The 23540-nt window shown below is 43.1% G+C and overlaps 1 protein-coding gene across 2 annotated transcripts in view; it reads left to right on the top strand.

Moving 5' to 3' along the window:
- The first annotated feature begins 11695 nt into the window (after positions 1-11695).
- PHAF1 (phagophore assembly factor 1) overlaps positions 11696-23540 on the top strand; it is a 60415-nt gene continuing 48570 nt past the window's right edge. For both annotated transcript variants that reach the window (XM_075838704.1, XM_075838703.1), the window contains exon 1: positions 11696-11743. The gene's annotated coding sequence lies outside the window, so the exon portion shown is untranslated. The remainder of the gene's footprint in view (positions 11744-23540) is intronic.

The following is a 23540-nucleotide window of genomic DNA, read 5'->3' as shown; positions in this document are numbered from 1 at the left end:
TGCACTCAGCTGCACATGTATGGGGAGGTGAAAGGTTCTCTTTAAGGGTTTCTCCATTAAAATGTTATATTTAGAAATCTGAGTACTGTTTGTTATGTCTACTTCACTCGAGCATAATTCTGACCAACAAATCTCTGACCCTAAGGCCGGGTTCCGATGGGTCGGATACGCTGTGTAAAAATCACGCAGCGTGTCCGAGCTGGGACCCGCAGTACATTTCGTCCGAAAAATCGCACCATTATGGTGCGGTCTTTCAAACTGAATTTCCACTGTGGAAGAAAGCGTTCATACTTACCCCCTCCGTCTTCTCTGCGCGTAGTCCGGCCTCCTACGATGACGTTGCTGGCCACATGATGCTGCACCCTGTGATGCAGCGGTGACACGGGATGAAAAGTTATCCCAGGGGGCCGGACTGCAGGAAGGAGGAGGACGTTCTGGGTAAGTATGATTTATTTTTTTTGTTTTCCGTAGCTGCGATTTTTGTGACGTAATCGCTGCGAATACGCTGCAAAAGTAGCAACACTTGGCTGTCTGAATTCAATGTGGAAAACCCACCACGGAAAATCAACTAAAATGCCGCATTAATGAACATGCTGCGGGATTAAATTCTGCCCCGCTCGTCAATTTATTAACGTTTACGCTGCGAAACAAAAAGGGTTTGTAAACGTGTAACAAAGAAAGAGGAAAAGGCACATGTACAAAATTGCGCACACCCAAAATAATAACGGATAAGAAAAAACGGGAAACCAAAACCATATTTTGTATGTAGTGTATAATAAAGTTTGGTCTTTTCATTCCCGGTTTTTCGTATCCCTGTTATTTTGGGTGTGCGCAATTTTGTACATGTGCCTTTTCCTCTCTCCTAGTATGCATATTTTTTGCATGTTACTGCAGCACCCCATATAGATTTCTTTCATACATAGAGGTGCCCATACGTCCCCATCTTTTTCAAACATGTAACGAAAACGCTGCAGAATTTCCGTCCAGATTTTCCGTGCAGAAATTCTGCAGCGTATTACAAAAACAGCAAAGTGGATGAGATTTGAACAAAATGGTCGGAAATCCCAAAGTGTTTATGCTTCGTGTGGACGCACCCTCAGGGTATGTCACAGTGTTTTCAGGTGTATTTTGGGGCGTTTACGCCACGAAAAATGCCTGAAAAAACGGAAGCTGAACGCCTACAAACATCTGCCCATTGAAATCAATGGGGAAAACAGCATTTAGTTCATACGGGGCGTCTTTTTACGCCGCTATTTAAAAAACGGAGCATAAAAAGACGCTCCTTAAAAAGAAGTGCATGTCACTTCTTGAGGCGTTTTTTGGAGCTGATTTTCCATTGAACACTATGAAAAACGCCTCAAAAGAAGCCTGAAAAGAAGCCTAAAAAAAAGCTCCAAATTAAGGGTATGTTCACACGCAATAGCAAAATACATCTGAAATTACGGAGCTGTTTTTGCCTGAAAACAGCTCCTGATTTTCAGACTGTTTTTAACAACGTTTAACGCGTTTTACGCTGCGTAATTTACGGACCTCATTGGAGTCAATGAAAAACGGCTCCAAAAACGTCCCAAGAAGTGACATGCACTTTTGACGCGGGCGTCTTTTTACGTGCCGTCTTTTGACAGCGACGTGTAAAATTATACCTCGTGGGAACAGAACGTCGTAAAACCCATTGAAAGCAATGGGCAGATGTTTGTAGGCGTAAGGCTGGGTTCACAGGACCTATTTTCAGACGTAAACGAGGAGTATTATGCCTCGTTTTACGTCTGAAAATAGGGCTACAATACGTCGGCAAACATCTGCCCATTCATTTGAATGGGTTTGCCGACGTACTGTGCCGACGACCTGTCATTTACGTGTCGCTGTCAAACGACGACGCGTAAAAATACAGCCTCGGCAAAAGAAGTGCAGGACACTTATATACATTATATGCAGGGCACTTCTTTGGACGTTTTTGGAGCCGTTTTCTCATAGACTCCAATGAAAACAGCTCCAAAAACGGACGTAGAAAACGCTGCGAAAAACGCGAGTTGCTCAAAAAACGTCTGAAAACCAGGGGCTGTTTTCCCTTGAAAACAGCTCCGTATTTTCAGACGTTTTTGGTCACTACGTGTGCACATACCCTAATGGAGCCGAATTACGTGTGAAAACAGTGCGTGTGAACATACCCTTAAAGAAGCTTCCTTTTCATTTTCAAAAACGCCTGAAAATCAGAGGCTGCTTTCTCTGAAAACCGCTCCGTATTTTCAGACGTTTTTTGTTGAGCGTGTGAACATAACCTGACGGTGAGGGGATCTCTCCAGAAGAGCAGATTTATTCACGCTCTCGTAAGGACATCTCCGTGAATGGCTGCGGCTGCCACCAATCAAACATTCGATGGCCTGTCCTAAGTTCAGGTCTTCATTGTAATATCCGGGAAAACCTTTTATGCTGGATTCACACAGAGCGGAAATGCTGAGGATTTACCCTACCAGCCATGTGGATGAGATTTGACCGTTTCCGGGATGGAAATCCGAGCACGCTGCAGATTTTCAAATTCACAGGATGATCATTCTGTTCTGGATGTTCAGTGTGAATTTCACTATTCTGAATGTGCCGTTTTGCCGCAATTAGCGCGATGGCAGCAAAAAAGACTCATGCAAACATACCCCTAGGCCGGGTTCCCACTGGTCGGATACGCTATGTAAAAACCACGCAGCGTATTCGACCTGGAACCTGCAGCACATTCCGTCCAGCCTGGAACCCGCACCACATTGGAGGAAGAAGCAGGGAGTTCTGGGTAATTATGATTATTTAACTTTTCCAAATAGCGATTTTTTGCAGCGGAATTGCTGCGATTCAGCCGCAAAAGTCGCAACACTTGTCTTTGTTTTGGGTTTTGCATTCCCGTTGAATTCAATGGGGGAAAACCCGTAACAGAGAAGCAACAAAAACGCAGCATAAATTGACACGCTGCCGATTTAAATTCCACACCGCAGGTCAATTTATTAACGTTTTCTTAATCTCATCCACTTTGCTGCTACTGTAAATGCTGTGGAATTTCGGCACATAAATTCTGCAGTGTTTACGCTACATGGGAACCCGGCTTAAGGGTAGAGACACACAGGGCAGATATGCTGCGTAAAAGTACACGGCAAATCCATCCTGAAAACTGCAGGGGATTCCACCCGAAAAACCGCATCACATTGTGGTGCAGTTTTTCTGCGGAAATACAGCAGGATAAAAAAGAAGTATACTTACCACCCGGGCGTTTTCATAGCGACGCGTTCCTCTCTTTTGAGTGCAGTCCTGCCTCCTGGGATAACGCTGTAGTCCATGTGACCCCGGCAGCCTTTGATTGGCTGCAGCAGTCACATGGAATGAAACGTCATCCCAGGAGGCCGGCCTGTACTAACAGCAGAGGATCCCGTTGCTATGACGGGTGAGTATGAACCTTTTTATTATTTTTCAAGCAATTAAAACTTTTTTCATTTTTCTGAGTTGTGATACTTACGACAGAATCGCAGCTTTTCCTCGCAAAAATCGCAACATTTGCCTATTTGTTGCAGGTTTTACCTCCCCATTGAATTCAAAGGGGGAAACTCGCCACAGAAGAGCAACGATTTGTCAATTTATGCTGCGGATTAAAAAACGCACAGCAGGTCAATTTATGAACGGTTTCGCTACCGATTTTTTTCCGCTGTGTGTAGATGGGATTTGTTAAGTCTCATCCACTAATTACGGAAAATCCGCAGTGTTTATGCTGTGTGTCTCTCCCCTAAAGGATGCTTTAACCCCTTAACGCACCATGACGTAACTGTACGTCAAGGTGAGCAGTAAGTTCGCGCACCTTGACGTGCAGTTACGTCTGTGCTTTGACAGTTAACCGCCGCGCTGCGCTACACCGCAGCGGCGGTTAACTGTGCAGGGTGTCTGCCCTGCATTCCCCGTTGCCGATCAGCGGCCCATCGCCGCTGATATCGGCAGTTAACCCCTTAATTGCGGCGCTCGATTCTGAGCGCCACAATTAAGGTGTTTGTGTGAAATCACGGGGGCTGGCGATGGTACCCATGGCAACCGGACGCCAGACAATGGCTTCCGGGTTGCCATGTACAGAAGCCTATGAGGACCAGCCGGAGGGTGGTCGTCGTAGGCTTCCTGTCAGTGTGACTGTCACGTCACAATGACAGTTGGAATGCATTACACTACGTGTGTAGTGTAATGTATTCCAGCAGCGATCAGAGCTGCAAGTCTAAGTGTCCCCTAGTGGGACAAGTGAAAAAAGTAATAAAAATGTTTTAAAAAAAGTGTAAAAATAAAAGTTATAAGTGACATAAACATGAACTGCTTTTTTTCCTATTATAAGTCTTTCATTATAGGAAAAAAAATTAATACGTAAAAAAAAAATACACATATTTGGTATCGCCGCGTTCGTAACGACCCCAACTATAAAACTATAATATTATTTTTCCCACACGGTGAACACCGCAAAAAAAATAAACGAAAAACAATGGCAGAATCACTATTTTTTGGTCACCACCCCTCCCAAAATATGTAATAAAAAGTGATCAAAAAGTCGCATGTACGCCAAAATAGTACCGATACAAACTACAGCCCGTCCCGCAAAAAACAAGCCCTTACACAGCTTTTTTGACTGAAAAATAAAAAAGTTACGGCTCTCAGAATACGGTGACACAGAAAATACATTATTTTCTAAATAAGTTATTTTATTGCTCAAACGCTGCAAAACATAAAAAAACGTATATACAAATGGTATCGCCGTAATCGTACCGACCCGCAGAATAAAGTATAATAGTCATTTATAGCCCAGGGTAAACGCCGTCAAAAATAAATAAAAATCATTGTCAGAATTGATGGTTTTTGGTCACCCGGCTTGCCAAAAAATTGAATAAAAAGTGATCAACAAAATCGCATGTACCCTAAAATGGTACCAATGAAAATTACAGATTGTCCCGCAACAAATAAGCCCTCACACGGCTCCGGTGGTGAAAAAATAAAAAAAGTTCCGGCTCCCAGAATATGGCGATGCAAAATGTGCAGTGTTTCAAAAGCGGATAAGATCGGGTGCCATTTATAAGTGCGACACCGGCCACATATGTGCGGATTATTATTTATTTACCCCATTATTATACCCTCTTATTATGCCCCTGATGTACTCTGCCCAGCCTACATGTGCCCCCACATTATAAACTGAAATACCAGCAAAACGCCAGAGCTGCTACCAAGCAAAATATGCGCTCCAAAAGCCAAATGGCGTCCCTCCCTTCTGAGCCCTACAGCGTGCCCACACAGCCGTTTACGTCCACCGATATGGCATCGCCATACCCGGGAGAACCCTGTTAATATTTTATGTGGTATTTGTGGCACAAACTGGGCACTAAAGTGACACATCAGTGGAAAATTTTAATTTTCACTCTGCACCATCCGCTGCGCATTAAACCCTTCGCGCACCATGACTTAATAGCATGTCGTGGTGTCGGGGGTGATATATGGAGCGTCTCACGCGCTGAGCCCGCGCCATACGCTGCAGGTGTCAGCTGTGTATTACCGCTGATACCCGGGACTAAAGGACAAAAACAGCGATCACGCTGTTACAGGAGCCTGTAAAAATCACAATAAACTGCAATACATTAGTATTGCAGTGTATTCTACCAGTGATCTAACGATCGGTGGTTCAGGTCTCCTAGGGGGACTAATAAAATATGTAAAAACAAAAGTAAATAGTTATTATTAGTGGAAAAAATTAAATAAATATTTAAAGTCCAAAAAGAAACCCTTTTCACATTTTTTCTCTAAAGTAATGTAAAAAAATAAAAGAAACACACAAAATTGGTATCGCTGCGTCCGTAAAAGTCCAAGCTATTACAATATACCATTATTGAACTCACACGGTGAACGCCGTGAAAAATAAAGAATTTTAAACGGCAAAATCGCAGCTTTTTGGTCACCCTGGCTCTACTAAAAAATGTAATAAAAAGTGCTCAAAAAGTCTTATGTACCAAAAAATGGTACCAATAAAAACTACAGCTCCTCCCGCAAAAAATATGCCCTCACACCACTCTATAGACGGAAAAATAAAAAAGTTGTGGCTCTCGGAAAGCGGGGAGGAAAAACGAAAAAGCAAAAAGCAAAACATGGATCAGTCCGGAAAGGGTTAATTACTTTCTAATTAAAAAACTTTTATGACCACATGTGGGGTATTGCCGTACTCGGGAGAAATTGCTTTACAAATGTTGGGGTGCATTTTCTCCTTTATCCTTTGTAAAATTGAAAAAATTCAACATTTTATTGGAAATAATGTTGATATTAATTTTCACGCCCTAATTCTAATAAATTCTGCAAAAGACGTGTGGGGTCTAAATGCTCACTATACCCCTAGATAGATTCCTTAAGTGGTGTAGTTTCCCAAATGGGGTTACTTTTGAGGGGCTTCCACTGTTTCGGTCTCTCGGGGGCTTTGCAAATTCGACATGACACCCAAAAACTATTCCAGCTAAATTTGAGCTCCAGAAGCCAAATAGTGCTCCTTCCCTTCTAAGCCCCGGTGTGGGTCCAAACAGCAGTTTATTACAACATATGGGGTATTTACGTAATCAGGAGAAATTGTTTTACAAATGTTGGGGTGCTTTTTTTGCTTTATTCCTTGTAAAAATTAAAAATGGCTACCTTTTTTCAGAAAAAAAGTAGATTTTTACCTTTACAGACTAATTCCAATGAATTCAGCAAAACAACTGTGGGGTCAAAATGCTAACTTTACCCCTAGAAAAATTCCTTGAGGGGTGTAGCTTCCAAAATGGGGTCACTATTGGGAGGTTTCCACGGTTTTCTTCCCTCCAGTGCATTGCAAACGCGACACGGCACTGAAAACTATTCCAGCAAAATCAAAAATCCAAAATCCAAATGGTGCTCCTTCTCTTCTGAGGCCTGCTGTGGGTCCAAACAGCAGTTTATTACCACATATGGGGTATTGCTATAATCCGAAGAAATTGCTTTACATATGTTGGGGTGTTTTTTCTACTTTATTCCTTGTAAAAATTTAACATTTCTAAGTTTTTTCACAAAAAAAGTAGATTTTCATCTTCACATACTAATTCAAATAAATTTAGCAAAAAAACTGTGGGTTCAAAATGCTAACTATACCCATAGATAAATTGCTTGAGGGGTATAGTTTCCAAAATGGGGTCACTTTTTGGGGGTCTTTACTGTTTTGGTACCACAAGACCTATTCAAACCTGACATGGTACCTAAAATATATTCTAATAAAATAGAGGCCCAAAATCCACTAGGTGCTCCTTTGCTTCTGAGGCCGGTGTTTCAGTCCATTATCACACTAGGGCCACATGTGGGATATTTCTAAAAACTGCAGAATCTGGGCAATAAATATTGAGTTGCATTTCTTGGGTAAAACCTTCTGTGGTACAGAAAAAATGTATTACAAATGAATTTTCGAAGAAAAAAAATGAAATTTGTAAATTTCACCTCTACTTTGCTTTAATTCCTGTGAAACGCCTAAAGGGTTAAAACACTTTCTGAATGCTGTTTTGAATACTTTGAGGGGTGCAGTTTTCAAAATGAGGTGACTTCTGGGGACTTTCTAATATATAAGGCCCTCAAAGCCATTTCAGAACTGAACTGGTCCCTGAAAAAATAGCCTTTTGAAATTTTCTTGAAAATATGAGAAATTGCTTCTAAAGTTCTAAGCCTTGTAACGTCCTAGAAAAATAAAAGAATGTTCAAAAAACGATGCAAACATAAAGTACACTTATGGGAAATATAAACTAGTATGTATTTTGTGTGGTATTACTATCTGTTTTACAAGTAAATACATTTAAATTTAGAAAAATGCAGATTTTTGATAATTTTCTCTAAATCTTGGCGTTTCTTACAAATAAATATTGAATTTAACGACAAAATTTTTTCAGTATCATAAAGTACAACATGTCACGAGAAAACAATCCCAGAATCGCTTGGATAGGCAAAAGCATTCTGGAGTTATTACCACATAAAGTGACACATGTCAGATTTGCAGAAATGGGGCTGGTCCTGAAGGCCAAAACAGGCTTAGACACTAAGGGGTTAATGTTAACCATCGGGTTTCCATTTTATTCTGCTTGATGGAATGGCCAACTGCAGAAAAAAAAAATTGTAAAATAAAAAGGCATTGCTTCTAGGGTAGGACACCTCTGTAATAAAGTGTCACACAGAGCACTTATATGATATGAGTAACTACATTCTGTACAGCACTGTGGAATATGTTGGCACTGTACAGTATATGGGAAATTGATTGGAATAGGTAGATCAATGAAAATGTAAAGGTGATGCAGCGCCATCATGTGGCTGAGCAACAGACTGCAACAATGCAGAACTAGTCTGGAATGGACTGTACAGTCAGGGTATGTTCACAGGGTTAACAAAATACGTCTGAAAATACGGAGCTGTTTTCAAGGGAAAACAGCCCCTGATTTTCAGGCGTTTTTTAAGCAACTAGCGTTTTTTGCGGCCGTTTTTGGAGTCAATGAAAAACGGCTCCAAAAACGGCTTTGGAAGTGAACTTCTTTTTACGAGGCATTTTTTTTACGCGGTCGTTTTTAAAAACTGCCACGTAAAAAACGCCTCGTGGGAACAGACAGAGCGTGTATCCGTTGAAAGAAACTCACAGCACGCTCTAATCTGTTTTTGTGGACCAGATTTGCCCATTGAAGTCTATGGGTGCGTGAAAAAAGCAGACGGCACACTGACGACATCTGCGTGTTCTCCGTTTCTTACAGATTCGTTACTAAGCAATGCAGAAAAAAATGCTCTCTATGCTGTGATAGCAATAGAAAGTGGAGTCTGAGCTATCATGTGTCACCCTATACTAATCACTAGTCAGACCACATATGGAATATTATGTAAAATTTTGGGCACCTGTATATAAGAAGGACATGGCTGAACTAGAGCGGGTGCAAAGGAGGGCGACCAAGGTAATTAAGGGAATGGGTGGATTGCAGTAGCAAGAAAGGTTATCAAACCTGGGGCTATACAGTTTAGAAAAAAAGACGGCTTAGGGGCGATTTAATGACTGTACAAATATATAATTGGACAGTACAGAGATCTTTCTAATGATCTTTTTACATCTAGGCCTGTAACAAGGACAAAGGGGCATCCTCTACATCTAGAGGAGAGAAGGTTTCACCATCATCACAGACGGGGATTCTTTACTGTAAGAGCAGTGAGACTATGGAACTCTCTGCCACAGGATGTTGTGATTGTTGATTCTTTGAAGTTCAACAAAGGCCTTCATGCCTTTCTTGAAAAATTTAATATTACAGGTTACGAGCACTAGATTCTGTAGATGGGACGTTCACCCAGGAATTTATTCTGATATCCTTATTTGGGGTCAGGGAGAAATTTTTCCCATAATGAGTCAATTGGCATCAACCTCATGGGGGCTTTGCCTTCCTCTGGATTAAGGGTGTGTTCACACTACCTATTTTCGGGCCCTAAACGGCCGAAAAACTGGAAGCAGAACGCCTCCAAACATCAGCCCATTGATTGCAATGGGAAATACGACGTTCTGTTCCGATGGGCCATTTTTTTTAAGCGGCCGTTTTGAAAAACGACTGCGTAAAAAAAACGGCCGCGAAAAAGAAGTGCAGGAAACTTCTTGGGACATTTTGTTTTTGGAGCTGATTTTCATAGACTATTGAAAAAAGCTCCAGAAACGGCCGTAAAAAACGCAGCAAAAATCGCGAGAGACTTCAAAAACGTCTGTAAATCAGGAGCTGTTTTCCCTTGAAAATAGCTCCGTATTTTCAGACGTTTTTGGTTAAGCGCGTGAACATACCCGTAGGATTATAGGTTGGACTTGATGGACCTGTGTCTTTTTTCAACCTTATCAATTATGTAACTATGTAAATCTGTGACCGTCCTGTGGGTGTTTTCAGTGTGTTGGGAAAAATTGTGACAGAATTAGGCCTGATTTACACGAGCGTGTGCGTTTTGCGCACGCAAAAAACGCGGCGTTTTGCGTGCGCAAAAGGCACATAACAGCTCCGTGTGTCATCAGTGTATGATGCGCGGCTGCGAGATTTTCACGCAGCCGCCATCATTATGACACTCCGTTTGGATGTTTGTAAACAGAAAAGCACGTGGTGCTTTTCTGTTTACATTCAGAGTTTGACAGCTGTTGCGCGAATCACGCGCGTCCCACGGAAGTGCTTCCGTGCGGCATGCGTGGTATTCACGCACCCATTGACTTCAATGGGTGCGTGATGCGCGAACAGCGCACAAAGAAAGGACATGTCGTGAGTTTTACGCAACGCACTCGCGCTGCGCAAAACTCACGCACTGTCTGCACTGCCCCATAGACTAACATAGGTGCGTACGACACGCGTGAAAAGCACGCGCGTATATTACGCTCGTGTAAATGATGCCTTAACAAAACTAGACCAACTTTAGTTTTTTTATGGACAAGTAAAATGGATGACACATGGACGTATAAAACGGACGCATTACGGACGTTCATATGGATGAAAAACAATCCACTTTTTGCAGGTGCAAAACGGACATGCTCGTGTGAATAAGGTCCTTTGGAAATATTATATATAGCAAAGTCCTTTCCCCCAGATACACCATCAATATCCAAATGGTCGGGGTTGACCGCTGCGACCCCACCAATCACTGGTAAAGTTCGGTGCCACTTCATCTATTGTCGGCTCTACTCAGCTTTTTCTGGACGACCATAAAGGGTATGCTCACACGCTAAACAAAAACGGGAAAACAGCCTCTGATTTTCAGCTGTTTTTTTGCGGCTGTTTTTGGAGCTGTTTTTCTATCGACCCAATGAAAAACGGCTAAAGAAGTGACATGCACTTCTTTTTACGGGGCGTTTTTTATGCGCCGTTCTTTTAAACGGCCACGTAAAAAAAACGCCCTGTTGGAACGAAATGCCGTTTCTCCCATTAAAATCAATAGGTAGCTGTCTGAAGGCGTTCAGCCCTCGTATTTTCAGCTCTTTTTCGGCTGAAAATAAGCCATGTGAACATACCCTAATTATAATGGCCGTCCATGTGACTGCCCAGAAAAAGCCAAGAAGAGCAGACGGGAGGGGAATTGCCTTCGAATATGCCACCAATATCTCTGATTAGACAGCACCTTCAAGCCCCCGTCTCCGATCTCCACGAGGATGACTTAAAAACTGCCCCGAAACACCCCTTTTTATACCTATATCCGCATAAACCCCATCTCTTTGTGGTCCCATTCGCCAGACAGTCCCACAAAAAATTGAACTATTGGGAGGTATGCGGGTTCCATGCACCCGTTTCAATTCCTCGCCATTTTCAAGATCTCTTAAAAATGGCGCCTGCCTTCTGTTAACAATTCCTTTAATCCCTCATAATGCAATTCCCTAATATATTAGAGGCTCCAATAGGGAAGCCACAGGCTGACAGTCCTGAAAAGTATCTACTCCCCTTCACATGAACATTTCCATACATATTATCTTTTTTTAAATTTTTTATACAGACTTCACATGTGTAAGCTTTCTGCTTTACTGCTCCATGAATAATTTTCCCTCCCTATTATATGTATTCCCTTCATGGACATCTCTAGTTCACATTATACGCTCTACAACCAGTTTCCTCTCCACCATCCCCCGCACTCCCTCCTCCTGCCGCTAGGCGGAGCTAAGTATCACTTTACGGCTGTTCTCCTCAGAACCGGAAGTTTTGCAGCAGCGACCGGGAGAAGAACATAAACAGAGGTGAGAGCTGTGTATTGTGCGGGGTGTAGACGTGTATGTGGCGGGCTCCTCTCACGTACACCGGCCAGGGAGGCGGCATGTAACACGTAGCATGAACACGGACAGCTGACACACAGAAAAACATACCCAGGCTGCTGCAGTGATGACATGGACAGGGAGCTCAGGCTATTCCGGAGACATATTACACAAGAGGCTCCTTCCTATAGGCGTCTGTTTATATAGTGGAGCTCTTACACAGGGGGGGTTGGAGGGCTACTACCTGTAGCTCCTCACCTGTTGTAGTACTACAAGTCCCAGCATGGAATGTCAGGATTTTTTTTTTGTCCCTTTTAATTGTCCTGTAAGGACTGTACTGGTGAATTCATGGTGATGTATGGGGGACAGGCGGGGTAACGATTATGTATACGCGCCGTCGCACCCATACCTACATTGACAATTTGTGTCGCCATGACACCAGGTTACATTGAAATTACAGATCAGCGCAACTTTTGACCGGCCAGCTGTCGTGAATTTTTTTCATAATTAAAATACGGTTCAAGACCGGAAAATCCTGAATCGTGACCGGTCCCAAAATTGACATTATCCCCGTCCACGTCCCGGATATTCGGTTCCGAAATGGCTTGTGGTGTCTTCTGCTACTTGTCAGAGTCCAACATCTAGTCCTACACCGCGTCCAGACGAGCGTCCTATCTCCTAGTAGCCAGTATACGCCTCCCGTATGGCGCTGTATTATGGTCATGTGACTGCAGCCTTTGTTTTATGTGCCGCCATAGGCCAGGGCTTCACCTAGACGTTTTGTAGCGCTACTGATTTAACTCCTGAGTGACCGCTGCAGTCCGCAAGATCGCACATAAGTCAATGTGTTCATTTGGACTGCAGCTGTAGCTCAAGAGTTTAAATCAACCAGTAGCGCTACAATAAGTCTTATGCTGGGTTCACACGAGGTCATTACGTCCGTAATGGACGGAACGTATTTCGGCCGCAAGTCCTGGACCGAACACACTGCAGGGAGCCGGGCTCCTAGCATCATAGTTATGTACGACGCTAAAAAAAAAACGATGTTTTGTGCGTGAAAAACATGGATAGCACACCGATGTTGTCCCTGTTTTTCACTCACCCACTTGCGACGTGGTCTGCAAAAAAGGACCGAAATAGGACATGCAGTGAGTTTCACGCAACGGACACACGCACTGCGTGAAAACCCAAGGACGTGTGAATAGCCCCATTGAGCTTCATAGGTCCATGTGCTGTCCGGTTTTTTTTTTAACGCTCGTCTGGGTAAGGCCTAAAGTGGTTCTACAGGATTAGTAAACATTCTTTCTTCCAAAAACAGCACCACATGTGTGGTAATGCAGCTCAGCCACATTCACTTTATTGAAGTTGAGCTGCAATACCAAACACAACCATGCACAGGTGTGGCGCTGTTTTTGAAAGAAAGCAGCCATTTTTTTTGTGATCCTGTACAGTAAAACTTCTTAAAAGAAGACCTGCAATCTAAGGCCGGATTGACACGAGCGTGTGCGTTTTGCGTTCGCAAAAGGTCTATAACAGCTCCGTGTGTCAGCAGCGTATGATGCGCGGCTGAGTGAGTTTCGCGCAGCCGCCATCATTATGACACTCTGTTTGTATGTTTGTAAACAGAAAAACACGTGGTGCTTTTCTGTTTTCATTCATAGTTTTGACTACTGTTGCGCGCATCATGCGCGGCACACGGAAGTGCTTCCGTGTGCCGTGTGCGGTTTTCACGCACCCATTGACTTCAATGGGTGCGTGATGCACGAAAAGCGGCCAAATATAGGACATGTCGTGCGTTTTACGCAGCGGACACAAGCTGCGTGAAAATCACGGACAGTTTGAACGGCCCCATTGACTAATATAGGTCCGTGTGGGGCGCGTGAAAATCACGCGCGTTGTACCGACGTATTATACGTTCGTCTGAATAAGCCCTAATTGAGATGTCCGCTGCGTTTTTTTGGGCAGATGACAGGTGGACCGGAGTTTTTAGGGATGCTCTTGCAGTCCTCCTGAAAAGGCTATGCAGGAGTCCTGCCAGTCAGCTATAATCCGATTGCTGGGCGCTCTTTCGAGAACACTGATTGGAGGAGAGACACTGACTGACAGGACTCTCCCCCGAAAGCGTTGACCGCGCGTCTCGTTGTATAGTAAGTGCTCTGTTCTAACCCTTTTTATTGGCCAAATTTTAAGCGTCACTTAAAGAGGCTCTGTCACCAGATTTTGCAACCCCTATCTGTTATTGCAGCAGATCGGCGCTGCAATGTAGATTACAGTAACGTTTTTATTTTTAAAAAACGAGCATTTTTGGCCAACTTATGATCATTTTTGTAGTTATGCAAATGAGGCTTGCAAAAGTCCAAGTGGGTGTGTTTAAAAGTAAAAGTCCAAGTGGGCGTGTATTATGTGCGTACATCGGGGCGTTTTTAATACTTTTACTAGCTGGGCGATCTGATGAGAAGTATCATCCACTTCTCTTCAGAACGCCCAGCTTCTGGCAGTGCAGACACAGCCGTGTTCTCGAGAGATCACGCTGTGTCGTCACTCACAGGTCCTGCATCGTGTCAGACCAGCGAGGACACATCGGCACCAGGCGACAGAGGCTACATCGACTTACCTGCTAACGCTGATGCTGCTGCAGAATCAACTGAAGCCTCTGGTGCCGATGTGTCCGACACGATGCAGGACCTGTGAGTGACGTCACAGCGTGATCTGGCAGAAGCTGGGCGTTCTGAAGAGAAGTGGATGATACTTCTCGTCAGAGCGCCCAGCTAGTAAAAGTATTAAAACGCCCCGATGTACGCACATAATACACGCCCACTTGTACTTTTACTTTTAAACACACCCACTTGGACTTTTGCAAGCCTCATTTGCATAACTACAAAAATGGTCATAACTTGGCCAAAAATGCTCGTTTTTTAAAAATAAAAACGTTACTGTAATCTACATTGTAGCGCCGATCTGCTGCAATAGCAGATAGGGGCTGCAAAACCTGGTGACAGAGCCTCTTTAAGTGTGACCGTAAACTTTAAGATGTCCTTGTTGCATGATTTTAGTCGCATTGCAATAGAAGTTAGACCTCATTCAGACAGCTGTAATGCAGCCACATTTTACCACAATCTATATCATGGCTGCAAATCAAGAACCTCATGGGTTAAGAGAATCAAACTTGGATCACCATCGAGCTTATGGCAGTATAAGTTTGGTTCCCTTGAACCATGGGAGGTGCGGCTCTTGAGGCCATAATTTGGAGACTAAACTGCGACTACAGTGTTTCCATCCTGGAAGGGGCAGGGAATACCGCCCGAAAAACCGCAACTAATTGTGGTGACGTGTTTCGTGCATCATGACCACTGTGGAAATCCTTCTGGAATAAAAAAAAAAAAAAGTTTATACTTACCCTGGCCATAGTCATCGCGACGCGTCCCTCTCTTCTGAACTTAGCCCAGCCTCCTGGGGTGATGCTGTAGTCCATGTGACCACTGCATCCTTTGATTGGCTGGAGCAGTCACAAGGGATGAAACAACATCTCAGGAGGCTGGGCTAAGCTCAGAAGAGAGGATCGTGTTGCTAGGACAACGGCCGGGTGTAAGTATAAGCTTTATCATCAACTTTAAAAAAAACTTTTTTTTATTCCCATTTGCGATTTTTGCGGTGGAATTGCAGCGTTTCTGCTGCAAAAGTCGCAACACATCACTTCATTGCAAGTTTTACCCCTCCATTGAGCTGAATGGGGAAAACCCGCAACAGAAGAGCAGCGATTCCGCGGCATAAATTGACATGCTGGGGCTTAAAAAACAACACCGCAGGTCAATTGATTAACTTTTTTTGGGCGGATTTTTCCTGCTGTGTGTGGATGAGATTTGTTCAAGTCTCATCCACGCTGCTGCTATTGTATTACGCTGTGGATTTTCCATAATAAAATCCATTGTTAAAAATCTGCGGTGTTTACACCTAGTGTGTTCCTACCCTAAGGCCCCATGCACACGACCATAAATTTGGCCGTAATTACGGCCCCATTTAGTTCTATTGACCACGGACACCTTTCCATATCGCTACGGATGGGTGTCCGTGCCGTAGAACTGTGCCGGGAATTATGGAGCATGTCCGGTTTTTCATGTTTTACGGGCCGTGCTCCGATATTTTGTATGGGGGCACGGCCCGAAAATGCGACGACCGTAGCCGCAATGACAGGTCGTGATTACGGGCACGGCCGTGTGCATGGGGCCTTATTGTTGCTTGGCTGTCACAGTTCTGCAGAACTCAGAGTGTGACTGTCTCTTTAAAAAAAAATGGCGGCAGGTTCTAAAAACTGAGCGCTTTCTGACCACGTGTGAATGGGATTGGTTTGGTAAATACCGGCGGTGCTGAGTCGTATACATATAAATTCCAATACAAGCCATACAGTGCGCGATACTGAACCATTACTCACTCACTATGTGGTGGGCCATATTGGGTGCCGTATCTCACACTGTTTTTTTTGCCCTAGATGCGCTGCAAACATTGCTACTAGGGGAAAACTCGGTCCGATATGTGGCATCCAATGTGTTCTCCAAATCCTATTCATATGTAGTGGAAAAATCCACAGATTCCCTGTGCATTTACCCTTAAGGGCACATCCATATTTCAGAGAGTTGGCCATGCATATAGATCTATACTGGAGAGGGCATATAAAGACGCTAAATCTGCATCCTTCAGCCTTTCAATTCACATCTGTATTTCATATAATTTACTGATGTGGATGTAGAACACCTGTCCTGTATTACAGTAGACTCCAGGCCCTTATACGCTGGCAGATCTATGGCAGTAAACCAGAACCGATTGATGTAGCACGCCGATCGGCGCTCGTTTAGCTCCATTTACATGCAGCAATCATTGAACTGTATGGGGACAAACAAGATCGTTCGTCTTCATAGAGTTTGCGTCCTTGTCGGCAGCACATCCTCCCATAACACCAGGAGACGTGCTGCCGACAACAATGATTTTTTAGGACCACATGAAAGATGCGATCAACCGGCAAACAAGTGCTTGTTCGTTTGTCGGCTCATCGCTCGGCCCTTCTACACGGGCTGATGATCGGGAACGAGCGTTTGGTTCCTCCCATCATTGGCCCTTGTAAAATTGGCCTTCTATGGAGTATTCGGTCGGATTTTGAGATATGAGCATTTGGCTCTGTGAGCTCTGGAGAGGCTAAACATGACCACCTATTGTGTGATGATTCATTAATTATCTATAAAATCTATTTCTATTTATTGACCCACTATTCTTTATTCTTGAAAATGCTAAAACTCATGCAAAGGCCATAGACTAGAGATTTCATGAAATTTCATATATAGCAGAATCCATCAGAAAAAACTCCATATGGAATTGAAGGTATACGGGGGTACAGAAAGCCCAATAGTGGGTGCATAGTGGATGCATTGGGTGCTCATTGTGTCTCTGTGAAATTCAGAGGCAGAACAAAGCCATAATATTCCCATGAGAACGAGCCCTTAGTTCCTCAAAGATAAGCAGCGACAGACAATTTTTGGGATTCCAATAAATGTTTAATAAACTTTTTAACTAGTCCAACAAGCTCATGGGATCAGTGTCATAGCGGCAGATTACTCCACACGACTGCTGGAGTGAATTATGTGTATTATTACAATGTCCTTCTTTTACCGATTAGCTCTATTTGCAATTTAGTCTGGCTCATAGAGGGGGCCTGTGCTGCTAACCCCCTTCTCTGATGTCAAAATGTTCTAATAAGGCGTATGATCAGGGGTTGGACTGATGAGAAGGCTATGTAAACCTTTGAAAGGCAAAAAAAAAATTTAATAAAAAGGTGAATCCGTGTGTTTGGTGCAACTTTACAAATACTTTTTATTAAAAAATTTGTTTTACTTTTTTAGATACAGTTGCTCTGTGTTTCCTATACAGAGCAGCTGTGTCTAGCGCTATTCACTGAATCCGTCAGTCCCGCGGACCTGACGGGTTCAGTGTCGGCAGGAGACACGCAGGACCCACCTGTAAACTATCGTAAATAAGTTATGCTGTAATATATCACATCTAAGTTGTCACTGAACCCGTCAGGTCAGCGGGACTGATGGATTCAGTGAATAGCACCAGATACAGCTGTTCTGTATAGAGATTACTGAGCAGCTGTATCTAAAAAAGTGAAAAACTAATTTTTAATAAAAAGTATTTGTAAAGTTGCACTAAACGCACTGATACACCTTTTTTTCGACATTAAATTTTTATTAATATTTTCAGAAAATACAAAAGTAAAGAATAAAGCAATACATCTCAATGCAGGCCAGTGATACAAACATGAGCACATAATATGCACGGACAAGCAAAGTAGTAATAAAGACTAGACACCTCGTCTCACAATATACAGATTGAGATCTAGAGCAAAGGAAATTGCAATAAAGGTCGAGAAATAAAACCGATATAAACAAACCCATCAAGTGTACAACTTTACAAAATAATAGAAAGTGAATATACAGTCGAGATACATGTGGAAAGGTAAAGAACCTTCATATGGTTACAACAATGCTACTATTTCTAGAAAAAGAAACCTATCAAAGGATACAACTTAAGGAATAGTAGTATGAGTGCAGCAACCACAATGTAGGATGATCAATGCCAACTAGTTTGAGTATTGATCAAACTATGGGAGATACTAAGGATACAGGGCTAGGACCCGGGGGTAAGGAAGATAAGTATTTATGCCATGGTTCCCAGAGCAATATAGTTTTAGCCAACCGGTGTGTCCGCAGCGCGTACATACGTTCCATCATAAAGGCGATATTCACCTGGTTAATAAGTTCAGAAGTGGAAATAGTGGCATTAAGTTTCCAAGACTTAGCAATCAACAGACGGGCCGCAATAATGATATGACTAGACACTGTCCGGGACACTAACGGAATATCTGGCATTTGAAGGAAGCATAAGGCCTTGGCCGAATAGTACAAAAGGAAATTCAAGAAATCATGTCCAATACCTTTATCCAAAAGGAATGGACCTCGACTCATACACCTTTTAATTTAAAAAAAAAATTTGCCTTTTAAAGGTTTACATAGTTTTTAACCACTTTCCTCCGACTTACCTGCTAACGCTGATGCTGCTGCAGAATCAACTGTAGCCTCTGGTGCCGATGCGTCCTCGCTCGTCCGACACGATGCAGGACCTGGGGCAGGAAGTGAGTGACGACACAGCGTGATCTCTCGAGAACACGGCTGTGTCTGCACTGCCAGAAGCTGGGCGTTCTGAAGAGAAGTGGATGATACTTCTCATCAGAACGCCCAGCTAGTAAAAGAAGTAAACACGCCCCGATGTACGCACATAATACACGCCCAGTTGTACTTTTACTTTTAAAAATAGATATTGGGATGCACTCCTCAATCAATTGGCGTGGTGCTAGTAAGGTAGGGACGAGAATCCCACAATATTGGAAATATATAACCCCAGCACACACAGAGGTACGCAAAAGATCCAGATGCAAACAAATTTAAGTTTTATTGCAACAAAAGATGGTAAAGTTGAGGTGGAAAGCGACTTGGTAAAGACGTTTCGGCCGAACCTCGGCCTTTGTCACGGTCGCTGTAAGACGATATCACTGGTATGGGTTGTCCGCCGGATATTCCCTGTGTGTGCTGGGGTTATATATTTCCAGTACTTTTACTTTTAAACACACCCACTTGGACTTTTGCAAGCCTCATTTGCATAAATACAAAAATGGTCATAACTTGGCCAAAAATGCTCGTTTTTTAAAAATAAAAACGTTACTGTAATCTACATTTGCAGCGCCGATCTGCTGCAATAGGAGATAGGGGTTGCAAAATCTGGTGACAGAGCCTCTTTTTAAGTTTATTCCGGGGGTCAATACGATTACAGCGATACCAGATTTATATACTTTTTTTTTTATGTTTTACTAATGTCACAAGGAGAAAATTAATGCTAAAACTAAATTTTGTTTTGTCGCCATATTCTGAGGACCATGACTTTTTTTATTTTTTATCAATTGAGCGATATGAGGGTGTATTTTTTGTGGGGCATCTGTAGTTTCTTTTAGCACCATTTTGGGGTACATGCACCTTTTGATCACTTTTTATTCCTTATTTGTGGGAGAAGAAGTGGCCAAAAAACTGATTCTGGTGGTTAATTATTTTCTTTATATTTTTTTTTACTGCGTTTACCGTGCGGCTTAAATTATGTGATACTGTAGTAGTTCTGCCTGTCATATACGTATTATATTGCGTTTTTTGGGGAAAATGTGAAAAAGCTGCCATGACAACCATCAACACCCAGCGTTCGCGTCATGGGAGGGGGGGGTTGGGTCATCAGAGGGGGCCGTCTTCTTGTTTCTAATAGCTTAGCGGTTCGGTATTGACCATGGCATCTAAGTGGTTAAACAAGCGAGATCCCGCTCATTATACTGAAGTGGTGGGGTATGTTCACACGACCTATTTTCGGCCGAAAAACTGCCAAAAAATCGGAAGCAGAACGCCTACAAACATCTGTCCATTGATTGCAATGGGAAAAACGGTGTTCTGTTCCGATGGGCTGTTTTTTTACGTGCCCATTTTTCAAAACGGCCCTGTAAAAAAAAAACGGCTACGAAAAAGAAGTGCATGTCACTTCTTGGGCCGTTTTTGGAGCCGTTTTTCATTGACTCTATAGAAAACAGCTCCAAAAATGGCCGTAAAAAACGCTGCAAAAATTGCGAGTGGCTTAAAAAACTTCAGAAAATCAGGAGCTCTTGTCCCTTGAAAACAGCTCCATATTTTCAGACGTTTTTGGTTAAGCGTGTGAACATACCCTTAGCTGTAAAATACAGCTGACACGCTCGTTCTATGGAGCCTGCTCAGCCCATGAGCCCGTTCCACACTCCCCCACCCGACTTCTGTCATCTCTATTATTTTCTCCTCACATCGGGCAGCATAACGTAGTAACAGACGCGCTGATTTCAGTGGTCTGACATACATGTGCTAATGTTACGTAGTATTGGAGAACTGACACTTTGGCCTTGTTCACAAGGCGGAATCCGCCAGCAAAGTTCTGCCTCCCATTCATTTCGGTGGGAGGCGGACGCTTCTTTTTCCCGCCAGCTGATTTTTTTCAGCTAGCGGAAAAAAGAAGCATCCTACCTGAAACTTCCTGCTGGCGGCGGGACTTGCCAAGCAAAATCCGCCGTGTGAATATAACCTTTAATCCTTGGCAGTACACAGCCAGCGCAGCCACAGAAGAGCCACGCTTGTTCATGCTTAGTCATGAGTGACAGACTGCCGAAAACAGTGTACCTGTCACTACTTCAGTGAGGGAAACATAACCGAGATGACCGGTTCCCTTCAAATTGTAAATAATTTTCTATCGAAACGCAAGGAGAAATTGGTGTATTTCTTATATTTTATGTCACCGCTTTAGAAAATATAATTTTATTCTGCGTTTCTACAAGTGAGTCAGATCAACGCATTGTAAAATGACAAGTTAGCAGTTATGAAGCAGTCAGGATTTTGGGTAAATCCATGGTTCATTGCATTTCTTGTGTTGCTCCCCGCTGGCAGTGCAGCTCAGGCACAATCTAAGCTTGGTTCTACATAAGCTAACCTCAGCCGGTATTCTTGCCTATATGTGTAGATAGTTTATCAAATAGATTTGCCATTACCAATTTAGGAGGATCAGAATTGCTGGTTAGGACTCATTGACACAGCAAAGCAGCAGCACACAAAGTCCCTGTGGTGTTGTATTATGGGCCCATAGGTACTCTGTTTCCGTGAGGGGCCGTATTCCCCCCTGGAAGCAATAGCAATGCTTCTAGGGGAGAATACCTACGTAATACGGAACATGCTACATGTTGCAATGGAGTTTTGTTTTTTTCTGCATGGGAAACAAGGTTTCCATTTTTGCTGCTATATTCCAACTAATGGAACACATTGGTTTCTACTGTTGGAAATCTGTTTGGCACCAGATATGACCGAAAGATCTTTACAAATATATACCTTCCTTAGTGTAAAGTAGTCATGACTAGATTTCTGTATAATACATGGAGTATACAGTGGCATTAATTTTAATTGGAACGCTGTCCACATGAGGCCCAGTTCAGAAGTCACGTGGTACCGAGCGCCAAAAATAGCCCCATATCTCCCATTATTGATTTCACGCTGAGGTAGATGCTTTTTTTTTCAAGGTGGGGGGCATTTTTTGTCACTAAAAAAAAAGCGTCATTACCTATCTTTTTTGAGTGGTTTCCACTTCTGAAACTCCATTGAAATTAATGGGAGGCAGAAAAAAAAATTGCAGTTTGTTTGCACCGTGTTTTTTACATTTACTAAATTTAAAAAAATACGTTAAAACACGTACATTTTTTAAATCTGCCTCAAAATCCAGAAGAAAATTTCGAGGCCTGGCTCGTAGATGCAAGAATGCACTCAGCGCTGTTTCCCCTTCATTGTGCGATGCGGATCCCAAATCACATTCATTAACCCCTTAGTGACCAACAGTACGCCTTTTTACGTTCCTCACTAATGGGCTTTAGGCTAATGCGACGCCTTTTAACGTGATTGCATTAGCCTAAAGTAGCGCCGAAATTAAAGATCGGGGCTCCGTTCTCTCAGCTACCGGAGGTAGCTGAGAGTTCGGGGCAACGACCAGAGACCATAACGAGTGGTCTCTGGTCACGTGATCGCCGTGAATCGCTATTTCACGGCGTTCACGCTAAACCGGCGGATAATCGCCATTTCTCTCTCCTCTCATGGAATAACTCCTTAGAGAGGAGAGAGAACGGGTAAATAGTGCGCCCCCCCCCCCCCTCCCACGTCCGATCCCCCCCCGTCCGATTCCCCTTCATGTCCGATTCCCCCCCACGGTCCGATTTCCCCCCCCCCCCCCCCCAAAATGGCGCCCGAGTGCGCTTTGCATAACTTACCTGTGTCGTCATCTGGCACAGCAACAATCAGGGACCGTTGTGACTGGTCCCTGATCAGGTGATCTCTGTGATAAAACCTATCACAGAGATCACTGACAGTTATTTTCAAAACACAGCCAGGACATGGGCTGTGTTTCTCTCTCCTCCCATTGTAGTTGTTCTGAGAGGAGAGAGAAATCAGTCTAAGTCCTGTGCTGTGAAGAAAGAAAGTGATAAAAAATCATAGTTCTTATACACACACATATATATATATAATATATCAAATCTATATTAGCGTCAGCGCTAGTTTAGCGTTAGTGCTAGTTTACCGTTAGTTCTAGTTTAGCGTTAGTGCTAGTTTAGCGTTAGTTTAGCGTTACTTTAGGGTTAGGGCTAGTTTAGCGTTCGTGTTTAGGGCCGTTTAGAATTAATTTTACGTCTGTTATATAAAAAAAAAATATATATAAAAAAAAATATATATATAAAAAAAAAAAAAAAAAATTTGTGTCGTTTTTAGGATTTTAGGTTTACTTTAGGGTTAGGACTTATAGGGCATATATATATATATATATATATATATATATACATACACATCTATAAATATGTCTCAGCGTATGTACAGCGCGGAGCAAGCCTACGCCTTGCTATGTTCCGACACTTCTGAAAGCGAAACAGACACCGCTTCAGAATTTGTTCCAGACAGTGACAGTGACGATTCTAATTCCACCGCTGAACCCCCATAGTCCTATGGTGGTGGATACGTCAGTCGTTGTAGAGGTGTCAAGTGCAGGGCCGAGTGTTGCAGTCCCTCCCGTGATGTGGGATCCTGCACTATCATTTTCCCCCCAAGTACCCCAATTTGAAGCGACCCCAGGAATTAGTGTCGACGTCCAAAAT

Source organism: Rhinoderma darwinii, chromosome 9 (assembly GCF_050947455.1).
Source record: "Rhinoderma darwinii isolate aRhiDar2 chromosome 9, aRhiDar2.hap1, whole genome shotgun sequence".
In the NCBI taxonomy this organism is placed as follows: domain Eukaryota; kingdom Metazoa; phylum Chordata; class Amphibia; order Anura; family Rhinodermatidae; genus Rhinoderma; species Rhinoderma darwinii.
Note: the sequence above shows the minus strand (reverse complement) of the source record. Positions and strands in the feature narration are given on the sequence as shown.